The sequence below is a fragment of the Meleagris gallopavo genome, chromosome 6, assembly GCF_905368555.1.
Source record: "Meleagris gallopavo chromosome 6, MGAL_WU_HG_1.1, whole genome shotgun sequence".
NCBI classification, from domain to species: Eukaryota; Metazoa; Chordata; class Aves; order Galliformes; family Phasianidae; genus Meleagris; species Meleagris gallopavo.
The window spans coordinates 41,749,758-41,764,096 of record NC_139409.1 but is presented as its reverse complement, the minus strand read 5'-3'; the positions used below and the strand labels follow the sequence as shown (position 1 = coordinate 41,764,096).

The 14,339-nt window shown below is 37.3% G+C and overlaps 1 protein-coding gene across 1 annotated transcript in view; it reads right to left on the bottom strand.

Annotated features, from left to right (window-relative positions):
* Positions 1–11,837, bottom strand: part of TMEM108 (transmembrane protein 108) — a 235,736-nt gene extending 223,899 nt beyond the window's left edge. Inside the window, exon 1 of the mRNA XM_085226471.1 lies at positions 11,816–11,837. The gene's annotated coding sequence lies outside the window, so the exon portion shown is untranslated. The remainder of the gene's footprint in view (positions 1–11,815) is intronic.
* Positions 11,838–14,339: the final 2,502 nt, after the last annotated feature.

The following is a 14,339-nucleotide window of genomic DNA, read 5'->3' as shown; positions in this document are numbered from 1 at the left end:
TGTCTTTCCCAAAAATGTTTCAGAATCTAATGTCAAGAGAAGTCATTACCATGCAACAGATGGCAGCAGAGGGGCTGTCTGACAAAACGGCATCTGACATAGAAGTGCACATGAAGCAAAGGTGTGCAATTGAAATCCTCCATGCAGAAAAAAAAGTGGCTCCCACTGACATCCATTGACATTTGCTGATTGTTTACAGAGATCAAAGAGTGGATGTGAGCACAGTGAGGCAGCGGATGGTGTGTTTCAGCAGTGGCAACAGTGACACGGTGCAGATTTTGATGACCACAGCATGCAGGCTCTTGTTCATCACTAGCGAAAATGCATAGCTAACGATGGAGAAAAACTATGTTGAAAAACTGTTTTGTAGTTGAAAATTTGCTCTATCAAATAATGCTATTGTGGTCTTTGTATGTGTTGTAGTTTCCATGGAAATAAACAGAAAATACTACCTTTGGAGGGACCTACGCATTTTATATACAACCCAAGATAATTCCTCTTCACTCAGTGTGGTCCAGACAAGGCAAAAGGTTGGATACCCATGCAATTCATGATCAGAACTACGCTTTTCACCTTCGTGGCTTCAGCATGTCAGAACAGATAAACCTCCGTAACCTTTATGGCAAGTGATGCAGTGGCATTTCTCCATTAAAAGCTCAAAAGAGGCTTTGAAGTGTCCTTAGTTTGTCATAAGTCCGAATTGGATTTTAACTGAAAATTCAACAATGAGTTATAATCTCAGCAAAGAGCTCTTGAACATATATTTTGTCATCACTGTGTTGTCACTGAACTGAGAAGGACATCTCAGATTTTGCAGTCTCATGGTTATTTCATCCTAGACCAACTGACTGAATACTGTGTGTGGTCACAGTGCTTAGGAGCAATCAATCTTGTTCACCAGGAAAAAAAGATTAGATGGAAAGGAAAAGTCAGAGCAAAAACAAAACCAAAACAAAATCCAGCATAAAAGAGAAATACTAATAACAAACAAGTGATGTTGCCAAGCTATTGCTTCAACCAGGAGCTACAAAACTATACTGATGCTAACACAGAATGAATATAGAAGAAATAAGATGAATATTGACCTTAATAGTTTTGAGAATACTCAAAAGTTCTCTTTACAAAAGCCTCAGTGCTAGTGGGAATCTGAAATCTAGTAGGACCTTTCATATCTTATTGCTCACTGCCTTTCTGTCAGAGCCAAGAGTCTAATAGCTTACTCTCATCTGGATTTGCAAATTAGTAACACTAAATCTAAACTAAGATTTCTTCAAAAACACATCTGAATACGTTGCTACCAACCAATCTGAAAGATTGGTACCTGTGCGATTTCACTGACTTCCTTATCCTTTACCAACTGGACACCATATCTTTTTTCCCCAGAAAAGTGGCCTGACCTTGAGGCTGTAGGGAAGACTAATGTATAGCAGAGAGTGCATAGCATGTGGGGGTAGAGAGAGAAAGCTAAAGGGATCATAATTCCCTAATTCAGTGATTAGGACTCCTCCTCTCTTCCAACAAGCTAAAAAAAAAGTCTCCAGATATACTATATCCAAATAACTTTGAAATTAATTCTTATTTCAATTAATAAGTTTGAATTATGGAGACATCAGGTATCTCAAGAGAAACCAGGTATAAAGCTCACATGGATAGAAAAAAATATATTCTTTTAGGTAGCTATTGTTTTTGTTCTTCAGTATTCTGTCTGGGCAAATCTGACTCTCCCCTTGCAGTGTCTATAGAAGTCACACATTTAAAGTCATTTATTGCACAATCAGAGCAAGAGACTTCAGAAGATGGCACATCTAAATTTCTTTCTGGAACAATCTTTGCTCAATCATGAAAATGGCTGCAGTTCATTAAGGTATCAATTTAGCAATGTGTTTTATAAGGCCTACAAACATGTCAGTACTTGCTTTGATATCCATGAGGATAATCTCTCCTGCCATTTTTAATAGAGATTGGTGTCACTCTTGGTTTTATGCAAAAGTAGCTTTGCTTTTAAGAGTTGCAAGAACACTCACATAGCTTTTTCCATCCATATCCTTTGAGAAGATTGTTCAGAAATCCCTGCGTTGCTAGGCTAGCAATTCCCTTGATAGTAGCAGTAGAAGTGCCAACAGAGACAGCCATGTGGGCTGCTGAAGCTCAGCTTTAAGAAGATAAATACTGAAAAGTTGTTAGCATGTTTAGAACTGAATTCATAGTTTCAAGTGTACTTGTATAAGTTCTGAACTCCTGCCTTCCAGGGGAAGATCCTGTTCACATAGATGAATATTAGATGCCAATTTCCTTTAGGTTTCCATTGCTCTCCTCAGTTCAAACTGTGTAGCTGAAAGTGCTCACTGTTGAGGGATGCTGCTGTATTTTATCATTTCAAGAAATCATTCTGGACAAAGTGGAAATTGCTAAACGAATGAAAGAGTCTTGGTATTTTCTATGGAATTCACGCTGTCAGAAAGAGCATATGTTTTCTTATGTGCTGCATTAGCTCTACACACGAGCTGAATTTAACAACAGTGTAGATTTTATCTCTAAAACATTGTGTCATATTTGTGGAGTTACTTTATATAGTTTTCTAAAGAATATGTTGGGTCATTGGACTAGCAGTATTTTTTAGCACTTCATTGTTTGCAGTGTTTAAATTCTATATGAGACATGTATCAAAACCAAATGATGTTTCGCTTTTCATAACTGCAGCACATTCTGAATGTCCTGAGGCTGTAAGTGACTGGCACAGAGATTAGATAGCATTGCATAACAGCAATGGTTGGAGAACAGTAGAGCTGCATATACTCCTTTAAACATGCATCATTTTAAAAATGTGATTCAGACAAAGGAATATTTTGTGGTCAGATGACTATTAAATTACAAATTATTTACAAACCAAGTTTACATTGTAGCATTGCTGAGATAAGAACAACGGACAATAATATGGCATAAGGTTCAGTTATTTTTTCCTCTCTCTGAAACATGTGAGGCATGCCATTGCAGTAACTTCCCTGGGAGTACCTTAGATTGAAGGTGTAAAGGTCTTTGATTATATTCCAGGTTCACGCCACAATTCGTCTTTCTTCAGGAGTACTGTAGCAGTGAACTAAGGAAAGTAGGAGGAAGGAAAAAAGACTAGCATGTAATGCAAACAGCAGAAGTGTGCATTTGTGGAGTTTTTCATGGTGTCTTAATTGATACCCTGTCTCCATGTCTTGGAATGGCTTCTGTTTATGGGTTGTGACTGTGTATATGTATCTAAAATAGGACATAAACAGTACTGTAAATGAAAAATGATTGTAATCTTCTGAGCTGGAAGCATGGAATTGGAGATTATCTCCTCAATATCAACTCATACAAGTTCTTACCAGGTAGGTCCAACTGATTGTTGTATAGCAAGACGTGCTGAAGATTCCCACGTGCCAGTGCTAACCAACTCTACTAAGGCTGTGCACTGAGTTTGTGGTAAATGTCAGCTCAACATATCAGATGTAAAGATTATGTTCAAGTGCAGTGAATTTGATCTCTCTGAAATATACTAGATTTACAGATCACGCTACACAAGCTGCATTGTGTGCTATTTGTATGTGCTGTATAGCTGCAGTACACACAGGTATTTCATGACTGAAAAAGATACTACAAGTAGACTTTACTGAACATGACTTGAAGACTTCAAAGAACTGGTTCACTAGGTAATTGTTTCTTCATTTCTGAGGAGCTGTTTGTTGTGCTCTCCTTTTCCTTCCACAAACTCATTTTCTCAGTCTTCATTTCTATCCCATTCCACCTTTCAATGTCTTTCAATGCATGCCAAATAGTAAGACAACCAGACAATTACTAGCAAGGCCTCTTCATTCCTGCTACTCAAGTATAGCTGTTGCAACAGCAAGACATTTTTTCTTTGCTCCCTTAGGTATTGCTTCACAGCACAAGTCTAAGCACTCTGTAGTTCACTTAGCTCCTAATTCAGTCTTTTCTCTGTCTTTTTTTTTTTTAAAACAATAATGACAACAGTGGTGCTGCGTAACGAGATACCATGTATGATAATGGAAGGGGGAAAAGATGGGAGAGATATTTCTGGCTGGGGGTCAACATGGATCAAAGTATCTTCAGACAACTGAAAGACTATAGTACCTCTTAACATCTCTATGGTAGGAAGCAGAGCACAGGTGCTACAAATCACTGGGGAAAGGCAGTGCAAAATGCATATTAAATACATCAGAAAGTTGTCTTTGCAGTCACAAGACCCAAATGTCTTTTTTAAAGCTTCTGCTCTGCACAAAGAAAGCTACAATGACATCTAACTCCCCAGAGCAGTTTCTAACAAAAACTAAGCAAGCAAAGTCTTTTCTCTATTTTACTTGTTTTAAAAAACTTTTATATTGACTTCGAAGGAAAAATATGCTATGGAACACTTTCCCAGTGTATTTATAAGCACAAACTGTCACTTTATTCTTAAAGTAAATAAAGCCACAAAATCCATAGCTCAGGCCTGTCAAAAACATACTGCACTTAAATCAGAAGAAACATTTCACACTGCCTCTTCAAAACAATTTTACTAGCATTCCATTTGACTATGAAACTAGTTGTGGAAACAGTAAACCTACCCAGCTTTAAATTGTTAAGTGTCAGAGCTGGGGTTACGTTCACAATAGAACTAAATGATGTACAGCACAAACTGAAAGACCTTTATTGAGTAAGCAATTTGTTGTAGTTTCTGGTGAAGCCTTTCCATTGACATGACTTTAGAAATAAACACTGGCTATATCTAACAGTAAAGGAAACATTCAAGATACTACTTTATTCTCCCTTTCTCCCTAAAGCCTGTCACTTCTTTCTCATGCATCTGCTAAACCCCAAGGCTATTGGAAACATTCAGAGTTGTCTTTGAAAACTAATCTGCATGGAAGAGAAATTGAAAGTAATGGCAACCTCCGCTCTTCCTGTTACTCTTGAATTGTCTACAGAGATGAAAGAGACTAATTGTTTTTTCTGGATTAAGGACCAGTGTCACAAACTCAGGCAGCTACGTGTTTTTGTTTTCCCTCATAAAAGCAAAATGGTTTGAAAATGAAACGGGCATGAATGGGCATCTTCACTTCAGGGTTATCACGATGGTGCTCCCTCCATTCTCTCCAGGACTCTGGGAATTCATCTCTACTAAATGACAAATGTCTATACCTGTTTTGGAGAGATTTGTTTCCAAACCCAATTCCCTAGGATGGCAACACAGCACTATCTTTTCAGAATGGCATTCAGGTGCTTAGTTGTGTCCTGTGCAAAGATGTGCTGAAGAAATTAATCTGTGTCTGTTTTCTTCCCATTGCAGTTCAGGGTGTGGTGTCAACAGAGTAACTTGCTACCCTGGAAAGGATGCTGATTTATTTGGATTTATCTTTTCAAAGACCAGTGTATCATCAGTCACCCTACAGAATGACGCTGAAATTGTGTGGTCTGCTTTTCTGAGCATGGGTAATTGCATGTTACATATAAAGCTTTTCCTTAAGCAGCAGGTATTTTCAGAAGGGTGCAAAAGCAGAGTACCAGCCTAAGTACACAGCTCACAGACAAATTAAGAGTGCACAGATGGGATGCAGCGCCTGAAGCCCACAGGGAAAGAGCAACAGAACTGAGCATGCATTGTGTTTGATGGTGATTGAGTAGCGTCTGTGTGCTTGGTAGTGAGTCCCGATTTTGTATTTCAGGGTGGTCATGTGATGCTCAAGGAGCTATCTATTTAATTAGTCACACCTTAAAGTTTTCATTTACTAAGTGTTTGAGTACCTTGCTCTTCTTAGAGGATGTCTGTTGTCACTGTATAAGAATTAACTTTTCTTCTGGCAGTTATTTAAAATAAACTTGTGAAAAACAGATGTAGAAAGAAATAAAGAACATACTAAAAAATTTTTAATTCTTCCCTAACAAATGGGAAATTTACTAATATCTGTGGAAAATTCAACAGATAAAATAATAGGCCCTGGTGTGTGATATATAAACTATTTCTTCATTGCCTTGAAATCTATTGGCAAATTTATCAGGTAGGGATAATTGTTTTAGGGATGTTCATGCTTCTGCTACTGATCTAACTATTCAGAGCAATTAAGCAGGTTTGCTGTTCATTGGCTGTCATGTGCATAATTTATGATCTAGTTCTTCAAAGCATGGAACTCTGTGCTTTGAGTCTCACCTATCTTCCTTGTAAGTACTGTTACAAAAAACTTCTGAAAGGAGCATCAAAGCATCAAATCATATAGATGTGTAAACCTATACAAAATGAGTGAAAAAGCAATACGTATGCTCAGAAAACCAATATAGTCAGCTTGCAAGATTCTAACTGTGTGGAAAGGACATGAAACTGTTTGATTATTTCTATAGGTGATATGTATTTGGTTATCAGAGACACTTACTATTCATCTAGATTAAGCTGTGCAAAACTTAGTATATTTGGCTCAGTGCTTGTCAGCTAGAGCTCTTGGAACAACAGAGGAATCGTAAGAGTAGCGGGCTGCAGGGAAGCAAAGAGAGAAGAAGGAGCCTGCACCAAGACAAAACATTTGGATGTATGTGAGGAGGTGAGAAGTGGATATTAACAGAGCTTCCTGCAGTTATACTTCCATATGGTTAAGCAGCTGTGCATGCTTCTCTCAGAAACATACTCTGCTGTTACTGCCTGGAGGCTGATTCATTCAGAGTTACACTCCAGGCCATAGCATAATAAAGCAAAACCATACTTTCTATTTGGATTGTAATATTTTAATTAAGTGCCAGGTACAATGTTAACAAGCTTCTAGGTGACTTAGAAATCTGCCTTTTCTATCAGCATTCTTAGTACATGATTGAATTGGTCTTACACTTCATTTGAGCCAATATGAAAGTGGATCTATACCTAATGTGGACTTAGATTTCTTGTTTCGATTACTTAGAAGTAGAAAATGAGAAATATTGTTATTATACACACCAGCTAAATCACTCCAGCTGGATTGTGAAGCTGAGTAGTACACAGCAATGCTGACAGAAGAGAGTGAGGAAAAAACCTAAGCACGTAAAGGAGAAACCAAACAGGGAAGATATTCAGTGTCCTGAAGAATTATTTTTCTTAATACCTGATACTTTTTAGACTCAACCACAAAACTGAACAGACTATTCATTCTTATTTCTATGTCTTAAAAGTCCACAGGTTAGTTTACACTACTCAGATTGCATAATCTTACTTTCCAAATCTTACTTTCCAAATCTTGAAGAATGTCTGTTTTAACTATTGTATTTGCTTTTGATGAAGGGAGGGAGGAAGAGCATGTGGTTATATGCTATTTAGTTTCCCCCTTTTCTTCAGTCACTTCCTCTTTACTTTGCTATTATTCTTCAGGTAAGAATTATTAAATAGTATACATTAGCCAGACTTGAAGTTGAAACAAGGAATTTATTTGGGATATTTTAGGAAGATGGTGGAACTTTAGATGCAGCTAAGAGATGTTTGCTGACACATCTCTATGCTGGGTGATATTAGATAACAAATTGTAAGTAATTGTGAGATGATGTTAGGTTTGGATTGAGCTGCTTTTCTGGGCACTTGGTGCTGAATTCAGGATGTCTTTTCTGTAGCACTTCTGTTTTCTCCATTTGTATTTAGTACAAATATTACCAGTACATCTGTGTACACATCTAAGTAAGATTAATTAATATATTCTATGGCTTTTCCGTAAAGCTGCTACAGCTGGCAGTGCTGGCAATCAGAGTAATTCCTGCAGATCCTAATTAGCTTCAGATTGTGAGGAAAGAACCAAACCCAAACACTACCAGAAATGACATCTCATATTTAAAAGTGTCTGTAACCAGAAAGGTATTCCTACTCTGTAAGTTTCCAGGATGACAATATCTCTTCTAAATTTGTGAAGGAGAGAAGAAAATTAAAACCTAGCATTACACAGCACCATTTTCATCACATTTCAAAATCTTTAGGAAAACATACACTCAAATTTATCTCCTTCTTTCAGGGCAAAAAAGGAAAAACCAAACCTGTTAAAATAGTCAAGATTAAGACCATAATTTTAAGTCCATTTTTGTTAGTCATGTTCTGGAATATGTGGAATATATCTTGTGGAAAAGTGTGGTACTGCATTACATTTCTTAGCCATCTGTTCATATAGTCATATAGATTATAACCAAAAGGAAAAGCTGAATTATAAAGAACATTTCACTAACGTATATATCCCTTAAGATATGATCAAATGTTTCATAACAAGGGAAAATAAAAAAAATGAACACTCCTTGTGAAGAACTCTAGAACTTTTTGCAAAAATATCAAGAACCACTGGAAATATCAGTGAATACGGTAAAAGATATAAACAGAGAGAACTTTTCTTTAGAAGCAAGTAAAAAATTGTCTCATAAAAAAAAAAAAAAGGATTATTTCAATTACATAGATCACATCATGAGTTTTCTAAAGAAAGCATAATCCTCTACTAATGCAGCTTCTTTAACTTGATAGTACAAGGTTTGGTTTGAACCCAGAAACCTCTTGTGGAGTTTTAATATCTCCTTGACTAAACTTAGAAAAAAAGAAACTTTGCACAGATTATTTTAAGCATTCCAAAAAGAACTTTTGCAAGTTTCATACATCAGGGTTTTTCTGTGCATGTACATAACCAACAAATATACAGATGTTATAATTATGAAATACACCAGAAAGAGAATAAATAAGAGTACTTACCCTTATCCTGAGCTCACTGTAAAACTCCAAAGGAAAGATCTCCAGAAAGAGATCCTTCCCCCCGGTAGTCAGCTCTTAAATGGGTCTAGGAGAGGTGCAGCCAGGCTCCACCCCTTCCAGCAGCACAGGAGAATTGCCTTCACCTGTGCTCCTAGGGCTGATTCATTGCTCGCTTCAGGTGGTCAATCAGAGGTTCAGGCCGTGATTCAGCAGCCCCATACAGCGTGCAACAGTCCAAACTTGTGAATCTGTCTTTCTTTTTCATCACTTTGTCCATATATGCTTATAATTTACTAGTTATACCTTTAGAGGAACTAGTGATACATTTGGACTCTGTTCTGGTAAGCAGGAACTAAAATGCATCAGAACTATGTTTACAGTCGTGGCATATTTTGCATCACTTGAAATTTTTCAATTTGTGACTCCATTTTCATCTGACATAAATACATTACCTGGAAAATTTCGAAAAAATGGAATGTATAGAGGTGCAATCAGATATTCAACTCAAAGAGAAATCAGATAATGTCTCTTTACCAGACCTTCACAAGATCCATCTTGTCAGAGAGAAGCACTCCTCACTTCACAATCACGCCTTATTCATGTCATTGCTTTTTAGTTGTAGACATATTTATGAATGACTGCATTCAAAGACGAAGCGCAGGAAAAGTGCCATCAAAAATCTCTGACAAACACCTTGAGAGCTCACTGAGAATTGCAGCCATCACCATCAAATCAGACTGATACATTAATGTCACAAAAACAAGGTCAAATATGTAATTTTATATTCTTATTGCTCTCTCTTTTTAAAAATGTTTTAATAAAAATATTAAAAACTAAAACAAGTTTTGTTACTTATACACATTAACTATGTTACACATAAGGGCTGTGCTGTAAGTAATGCCTCCTATTTTATTATGTTGATGCACAACATCAGAGGCAGATGTTGGTGGTGTGGCAGTAAAGGTTGAACCTTCCCACCAATATCCCATTACATGTTGTTGCTGTGTGACAGATGGCAGCAGAGCAGCAGTCTGACAGAATGCTGTCTGACATGGAAGTATCTAAGAAGCAAAGGCGTGCAATTGAATTCCTCCATGCAGAAACAACTGCCCCCACTGACATTCATCGACTCTTGTTGAATGTTTCTGGAGACCAAACAGTGAATGTGAGCACGGTGAGGTGGCAGGTGGTGCATTTCAGCAGTGGGAACAGTGACAGTGGGTAACCTCAGCTGGCGCAGGCTCTTGTTCATCACTAGTGAAAATGCATAGCTGATGATGGTGACTCCAAACATTTCCCAAACTGTCACAATTCTTTAAGAAGCTTTATTATAGCTAGAAGCATGTAGCTTTTGAACTAATGATTTCATAGCTGTTTTAGCAATTTCCCTTCTTCCACCACCTCATGTACCTCCATTATCTCGAGGTCTTACTGTCCTCTAGTGGTGAAGGACTATGACAAGTAAAGTTATAGGAGCATTTAAAAGTGGATATTCTATCCATTACAATTTTCATCTTCTCCATGTAATTTTCAGGCCTCTCAGCAAATGAATTCCTGAAAGCAGCTGCTGATCTCAACTGGATAGACAGTAATAAAGTTACTAAAGGTAACGTAGTAAGTTCAACAGTTTCTTGAACTGTGAACTATGGCCCAAAGCTGAATTCGTTAGGCAGTTTACAATTAACCATCAGTATATTGTATTATTTTTAGCTTTAAAAGGAAAATCAGCTTCATTAGCAACTCTCATAAACATGCCCATAAAATAAAGCATGTTTGGATTTTAGATGGGTTTTTCAGCTTATTTCTTCAAAGTACAGTCTTCTAAGTATTAAATTCATGACAAACTTGCTTATAAATGCACATTTCTAACTTGCCAATCTAATGATGAATTGTAATGAATTTCTGAGTTATTCTATTTCCTATATCCATTTCCAGCACTTCAAAGTACTAGAACCCCCAGGTATGCAGTTTCATGTTGGGTCACAGAAAGACGGTGTAAGGCGGAAGTCAGTTACAGTGACGGATACAGCCACAGCCATACAGGGTCACATGAAAAAAAGAAGATATCTACCTTGTCACCATCACTAGACAGCTCCAGGACCCTACAGTCCACTCAGAGCAGGTGGTGGACTACGGAACTGCTATCCGCTCCTGCCTAACGTAAGGGTGTCAGAAGAAGACAGACGCAGATTCCTTTCACGCAGATGAACAAAATGCAGACACCACAACTGGGCAGAGGCAACAGTGATTTTCACACTCAGAGCTTAAGAGCTGGCAGTTTCAAACTTTTTTTTGGAACAACTAGATTATGAGATTCAAGACAGATCATCTGAATCGGAAAATCCCCCACAACTTGATTGTGTTTTATATCAGGATCATATTACACAGAAGTAAGAAACTGAATAAATAGATCAGTCATTTGGCTTATTCAGACTTGCTGCACAGTTTGGAGTACTGGTGAAAGCCAACGTGTTAATAAAAGGCAGTCCAATAACAAGCAACCTTCTAGAGCAAGGTATTCACTGACACTGAGAAGAGGTAGAATCATATATAATCCAGGACAAAACTAACTTTTGAAAAATTACCATACAACTTTTCACTGCACATCCTCAAGTAGAACTCTTTTAATCACACTTTATCAGACACAGATATTTTTGAATAATAAATGAAATCATAAAAAGTGATCAATTTGATTCAGTGCAGGCACAGACAACTCATAGTCTCCTATAGAGGGCTTCTTACAAACTTTGTGACTGTGATATGTAGACACGAAAGACATTCCAGTATCTCAGTTAAAAAAAACAATGTTTTGTAGGTTTGTTCAGCTGTCATTTATGTAAAGCACCTTTTGCTTATAGGTCATCTATTCTAATCATAGCAACTCTTATTTTTAACAGCTTGTCAATCTCTGGCAAGCTATAACCTCAAAATATTCATCAGATTCCTTCTGTCTTTCTATCCTGCCCTTGTACACTAAATTTTACAAGGATATGTAATTGTATACTGGATACATTCATTTGTAAACTGAACATAGGCTAGCTTGGAGATCATCTTAACAGTGTATGTAAATAACCAATCTTATTTCAGAAAGCTAGTTCTTGCAGCTTTACTTACCTCCATCGGACAGATCCTCAGATCCTTAGATTTTGTTCATTAGCTGTTGACAACTCCTGAAATTAAATAAAGTCTAAAGTGAAGAACTTCAACAATAAATCATGTGATATGATATTATACATTAAAGACAAAATCAATCTCCCTAGAGACGTTATGTAAATATTTCTATATTTAGTATATTTTAATTAACAGCAAACAATGCTTTAAGACAAAGTCAGGGCAGCTAATCAGAATTCAGCAAAGGGAAATGGCATGCAATGTGATGCTGAGCAATAAAACTGGGAAGGGAAGTAGACTTTTCAAAGTAGCCAGAGCTTAGAGACTGGCTGAACAATGGCCTGCTTGTGGGAGGTACTGAGTGACTATCGCTGCATCACTTCTTTATTTTTCCACTATTTTACTTATTAAACTGTATTTACCTTGACCCACAAGTTGTTGGGTTTTTTTTTGTTTTTTTTTTTTTGCTCTTCCAATTTTCTCCCTCATCCTGCTCAGTGAGTATTGTGATGAATGACTGGTAAGAGCTTAATTGCTGGCCAGGGTCAATTTACCACAACAACTCACACATGAATTGTTTTAACTGCCTCTCTATATTTGCTAAATAACAGTAACTTTAAACATGAAGGTGCTGAAGTGTCCCAAATGTCCATGCTGAATGGTGAAGAACATTATGACAGAATTCACCCAGCATCAAGGTCCTCAAAGGATTAAGGGTTGGGTTGCTCCAAACGAAACTTAAAAGAATAATGTAATAATGTGAATCCATTTTTAAAGAACTTCCTATGATACTTCATACATTGAACAATTTTCTGAGTCAATTCATTTCAAAAAGTTAAGACAGTTCATCCTCAGATTTTCTGTGACACTACTTCCAACATTTCTGCAAATATATGAACAGCTGGATGTATTTCTGAATTGTTCTAAGGGGTGATTTAAAGCAATACTTGTTCATTTACAAATTAGACATTGAAATAAGATATTCTAATCTCTAAACATTAGAGAAAACCAACCCATGAAACAACAGGGAAGCAAGTATAATCTTTCTGTTCAGAAAGGCTTGTGCTAATATAGTCTCTACTACTCATTAAATTTCTGTAATACATCCAGAGGCAGCATTAGAGAAACAATATCTTCAGCCTTCTGAGCTATTTGCTACTGTTAAATGGATATTAGAAGGAATCCAGGAGCTCTTACAATAATGTAGTTTTTATTCTGGGCTTAAAGCCTGGAGATTTTGACTTTCAAAGACCTGAACTAGGCAATAATTCAGTTTTAGCATCAGCATGAACATATTTCTGATTATTTCTAGAGCTCAGCCAGCAGAATCTTGCTTTATTACAGAATAGGCTCATTGGCTGAATCACCTTGGATATTATTGTCATTATTAGAGAAGACAATAGCTCTCTTCTTACAATTATAACATAGTATATATATATTTTTTTTTTTCCTCGCTGAAATGGATTTTAACTGGAAGAAAAAACAATATAATAACAAATGATATTCAGACAATAAATTATTTTTCCCCAGGAAAACATAGGGAGAAAGTCATCCAAAGTCCCGTTAGTGGCAAATAGCGCATTTTCCCCAAACCCAGAATTTCCATTAAGGGAAATACTTCTCCTCTATTGCACAAACGAGTAATTTCCCCCTTAACAGATTTTAAGATTCAGATCTGAGTCACTGGAAATATATTTCTAGGAGATTTCATCTTTTTTTCTCATAGTAAGATTGGTCATGGATGGCACATAAGAGACAAAAAACACTCCTTGAAAGTAGTGACATTATTGTTTTTCATGCTGACAGTAAAAGAAGTTCTGGGATTTGGGAACAAGATATTATGCTGATTTTTATGGATATATATCACTGAAATACCCAGAATGGTTGAAGGGACAAGACAAAGCTTTTGAAGAGGGTGACAGAGGAAAATGGTACCTAAGCCTGCCTTCAGCATAGAAAACTTATTTTTCAGGAGACAGAGAACACACTTAGTTTAAAAAACTATCTACCAAACGTGCCATGTCTGAGGATAATTTAAAGGGCAGATAATCTAGAGCTGTCTTATTCATAAAAAGGAAGATTTTAAAATGGAGAATCCAAAAGTTTAAACGGAGTTGTGGAAGCAGCACAACATTGGACTGGGTTGCCACACGATGCAATTACTAGCACCTTCTTCTTGGTAAACCCAATATCATCCATTCTCCTTTATTCTCCTTTAGCGTCTTCTAACCATGTCCAGAGAAGGACAACAAAGCTGTGAGAGGTCTGGAGCACAATTTTTATAGGGAGCAGCTGAGGGAGCTGGGATTGTTCAGCCTGGAGGAGGCTTAAGGGAGACCTGATCGCTCTCTACAGCTGCCTGAAAGGAGGCTGTGGTGAGCTGGGGGTCGGCCTCTGTTCCCAGGTAACAGTAATAGGACGAGAGGGAGTAGCCTCAATTTGTGCCGGGGGGTTCAGCTTGGTATTAGGAAACATTTCTTCCGAGCAAGAGCAGTGAGGCAGTGGCACATGCTGCCCAGGGAGGTGG